The following is a 5,045-nucleotide window of genomic DNA, read 5'->3' on the forward strand; positions in this document are numbered from 1 at the left end:
TCACAATGTGACTCAGGGCCTTGTATGGGGCTACCACACTGAATGGGAGTGAGCTTTAGAAACTTGGCAACAGTAAAATTTTTCTGAACACACAATGACCAAAATTTCAAGTCAAAAATCCCAAACACAATGAATCAAAACATTTTAGCAGGACTTGTCCCATTGTGCTTGCAGTTTTACTGCAGGGTTGGTTCTGTACACACAATATGCACTGGGCTGTGCTTTACACTGTACCTGCCGACAGGCTAAGCAACTCCAACACACCTCCTGAAGAGTTCTGCCTTGGATTGTTGTACCGTGGTGGGGCCTGGGAGGCTAGCTGTTGTGGCCTGGAGCTCTCTCTTTCTCCTGCTGCTGATGGCCTGTGGTTGCACGGCATGTTAGTTAAAAAGGAGGCAATGTATAAATGAGATATCTTATTATAGGAAAGAGAAAATAGGCTGGTCAAAGAGAGAGAAGGAAATGAGAGGAAGAAGAGGAAAAGAGGAGAGAGAAAGGAGAAGAAGAAAGCAAGAGAGCAAGAAGGCACGAGAAGAGAAGAGAACAAAGAGCAAGAGAGAGGAGGAAGAGGGCAAGAGAGCAAGAGAGGAAGAAAAGAAGCAAGAGAGGGACAAAGAGCAAGAGAAGAGAGGAAGAGGGCAAAAGAGAGGAGGGGGCAAACCACCCCTTATATTGCTTGGGGGTGGCTATCTGTCTTTGGGGACAAGGCATGCTTGGTTGTGGTCAGATGACTGGGCATAGGGTCTAGCTAGAATACTGAGAGCTTGAAGCATTGTCTGCCTGATAAAGCACACATCTCCTGCGGGGGCAGCTGTGAGGGGTTGTGACTGAAACAGGAGCCAAAGACTCAGGAGTTATAGCTGAGCTCCTTCTGCCCCCTGCAAGCAGAAACTGCCCACTGAGGCTCCAGGGCTCAAGGTCAATTACACGACTGAGCCTAAGTTGCCTGAACAGACCACTGCCCCACACTGCCCCACACTGCCCCACACTGCCCTACACTGCCCCACACTGCCCCACACTGCCCCACACTGGATGTGAGTCTGCCATGAGTTATGAACTTCAATTTTTTTCAATGTACATCCTTTTTTGGTTTAGTTGGTTTGGTTTGATTTGGTTTTGCCTTTAAAGGCACATAATAGTTTAATTACAAAAAAAAAAAAAAAAAGTCTTTTAAAATATTTCCCTTTTTCCCTTAGCATGTAAGTATCAAATTAGTTGGAATATGTTAAACAAACAAACACACCATTCTGATTAGTTTGTCAATTTTCTTTCATCTTTAATAAGAGGAAGAATTGTATGTATGCCAAAGAAGTATTTTAAAAATACACTTCTTCATGATTTAAATGATTTAATTCTCTAGTAGGTGTTTGGATTTATACCTATATGTCCAGGGTCATATAAAAATTGTACAAGATGGATCAGCAGGTAAAGACACTTGATGACAGGCAGGGATGACAACTTGAATTCAAGCTCCAGGACCCAGATAGAGGAAGGAGAGATCTAATTCCTGAGAGCTATCCTCTGTCTCATACACACCACCACCACCACCACCATCACAATGTGCACATGTGATGGTGTGCTAAATAAATAAATAGATTAATAAATAAATAAGTGTAATAAGAAATTAATGACGCTAGCAAAAAGTGTCATGAGGAGAAGAAGGTTTAGGGAGTGTCAGTTTAAGGCACCAGGCAGTAGCTGCTGAATTTGAAGTTCATCTCTGCCTCCTCAGCATGATCTACCCTTGGTGTCTCGGCTTCTTGCTCTGCCTTGAAGGGTCCTGTTGCTGAGTGCACACCACTCTACAGACTTCCTCCTCACTTTCCTGCACCATCTTCCAGACGGACATTTCCTCATCATAATCTCTTCCTTACTCCTCCCAGAAAGCAGCATACAAACGGAGATGCTCAATATTTAGTGGTGTAGTTACCTGATTTATTGCAAATATAATTAATTTTTAATAGTGTTTTTTATTAGGATTGTTACTTTTTATTCATGCCATGGCCACGATGTTACATAAATTTTGAGTGATCTGCCTCAAACCCATTTTCCCATAAGCTGTGTTATTTGTGTTACATGGTTTTTTCAAAACATAATATTTCTAGCGTTTATATGACATATACACATATACTTCACATTATTGTAAAGTACACTTCTTTGATTAACAAAACAACTAAAAATGAGCCAACAAATCCATTTATAGAAATACGCAGGAAAAAAATCAAATGTAAACAGCAAAAATAATATCCACAGAGGTGTTTATCAAAGACTTATTTATAGAGCTGGGATAACTGGAAGACATCCAAGTGCAAATGCAACTGAATGCCTAATATTCCACATGCAGAGTCTATGAGCCTTTAAAATAATCTTTTCAAAAATATTTTCAAAGATACTTAGAGCAATAAAAATTATGTAATAGATCAAAATTGGGGAAGAGTAATCTCCAAAAACCTTGTCACAGAATATCATCCAAATTTTATAATACAAAGCACTGAATTACATTTTTCTTATTTTACCTATAACAAATATATAACTATACATAGGAAAATATAAATAATGGATTAAATACTGGTAGACAGGCTTGTGCTTTTCTATGTTTTCTATCATTAATTTTAATCTATATTATATCCATAAAAAAGAAAAATGAGAATTACTTTTAAGATATAAAAATATTAAATGGGCTCTTTGACACAAAAGAAGGCAGAAAAGCACAGTGGTACACACTGTGACCTCAGTACTCAGGAGACTGAGGCAGAAAGATGGTGTGTTTGAGGCCAACCTGGGCTACATCAATAGACAGAACAAAAAGGAAGGAACAGAGGGAAGGAGAGAGAGAGAAAAGAAGATGAGACAGAGAAGAGAGAAAAGGGAAAGTGGAAGAAAAGCCCAGAGATAAGGGATGAGAAGAGTAGGGGGAGACTCCTAGCCTCTCTAGAAATGCCCCTCACTGAGTCCTATATACCTTTGAATCAAGCCCCTCAATTCTCTCAGCACTGTCTCTTGGGGCTCAGGTGCAGTTCAAGAGTCAATATCTTAGCCTAGAATATGGATGATTAAGGCCAGGTCCCACATCAGAGCCACTGGTGCAGTAGATTCCTCCAACCTACGCAGCATTTTCTGGTAATTTTAAGGGGAAGTTCAAGGTCCAGGCTGTAGTGAGTGGTACCGCAACCCTCAAGGATGGCCTTGACCACTGAGAAGAACCCCCCCACCCCAGCATGTAAACATGCCTTAGGACAGATGGACAGAACATCTCCATCTGTGCTGAGTGCAGAAGCAGCACTATGATCCGGGGCACACTGCTCCCACATGCCTTGCCACCTGTGCCCTCTGCAGAAATGGCACTGAGGTCCGGTGAACAGTGTTCCCACACCTATGCCTTGGCACTGCAAAGCTGCCACCCATCCCTGAGGAGAAGAAAAAAAAAGAGAGAGAAACCCTGAGCTGACACAGGTAGAGTTGGTGACAATTTTAGTAAATTAACTTAACGTTATAAAGAATGACACAAGGCTTGTTTCCAACCACAGGGTTGGATTTGATGTGATTTAGTCCCCCTATGGGGCCTTCCAGGGTGAATCGACTAGAGGGCTGTATAAAACAGGTTTTAACTCTGCTTAAATACATTGCTTGATCTAGCACAGAAGAAAGATATGCAGAACCCTAAAACAAAGTGAAATAAGACTTTGGGAAGGACGATGAGAGCCAGTATTACTTCCTCCCTGCTGGTACCTGTGAGACCCTCTGACCCTTGAGGTCCTTCTCTGAGACCAACTGAGGCAAAAGGTCAAACGGAGTCACATATCAGTGTCCCAAGGCTGGGGGGGTCAGGTGTGAAATCCTCTTCTGATGCTGTGGATTAAAGAGAAGATCCATGTTTAGTTTAGTCCCCACGGCTATCATCCCTGCAGAGACACACTAGCCCTGTATCCTAGGAGCAAAGGTATCCTCCGGGGACCCTTGTGAGAGGAGACCTTCAGGAACATGGCTCTGGATGCCTGGTCCTCAGCAGAGTGCCTTGTCAGGCTCCCACCAGCCATCCCGCCAGAGCAGGAGGGCCTCTCAGCTTTTGTACCAGCTCATTGAGCTCTTAGCAGAGCGTAAAATGAGCTCTCTGGGAAATTAGGAGAACACGCGGCAAGCTGTCTGTCCATAGTAAACAATGCCTGCCTGTTGGTAGGAGCCCCTCCTATCCTGTGGGCAGTGGCTCCAAGACCTACTTCTCTGGTCACAGTGAGCTCCCTGGAATGGCTCACCAAAAAAAAAAAAAAAAAAAAACAACTAGCCACAGCAGCTGAAGCAGCACCTTGCAGTGAAGGGGCCCAAGGGTGATGGACCACTCGGAGTCCCGGAGGCAAGCCATCCTTACATAGGAAAACAACATGTAGGACTGAGACAGACCAGCTGCCGCTTTTGAGGCTTTGGTTACTTGTCCTTCAGTGCTCTCCCCATTTTTTGGCATCACGGGTGCAGAGACGGAGCGGGGGGTTCAACCATACCTGCTCCCCACCGTATTCCCACACAGCTCAGCTGATTCCCCTAATAGAGTAGCGGTGGTTTGTAGAAGGTCAAACCTGTCACCTGTGCATGCAGTAAGACAGGGCACAACATGCCTCACTTTTCTCGATGTTCTGAATACCCAGCCTCAGAGATCTCCAAATGGATGCGAGGAACTCACTTACAGGTTGGCTGGAGGAGATGCAGGCAAGCCTGGCTGTAGCTCCCTGACTACTCTCTACTGGGCCTGTAGCCCAAAAAAGCTAAATCTATCCCTATTTCCATCCCTGTCCTCTGAGACTGGGAGAGAGAACATCTATCCACACACCTAGAGAGATGGACGAAGGTCACAGGCAGCTGGGCTGGGAGAAAGCCCTTTGAGGACTGAACAGGATTCTCTCCATAGCAGATGTGATCACAGGAAGCCCAAAGATTGTCCAAAGAGAAGCAGAGGGTTTCTGACTGGAGAGGCAGAGAAGAAGGAAAGCAGGGGCAGGAGAAGGCGGACTGCAGCATCCTTGGGGATTCTGTGGAAACGGGGGGGGGGGGGG

The sequence above is a fragment of the Mastomys coucha genome, unplaced genomic scaffold (genome assembly GCF_008632895.1).
Source record: "Mastomys coucha isolate ucsf_1 unplaced genomic scaffold, UCSF_Mcou_1 pScaffold5, whole genome shotgun sequence".
Lineage (NCBI taxonomy): Eukaryota > Metazoa > Chordata > Mammalia > Rodentia > Muridae > Mastomys > Mastomys coucha.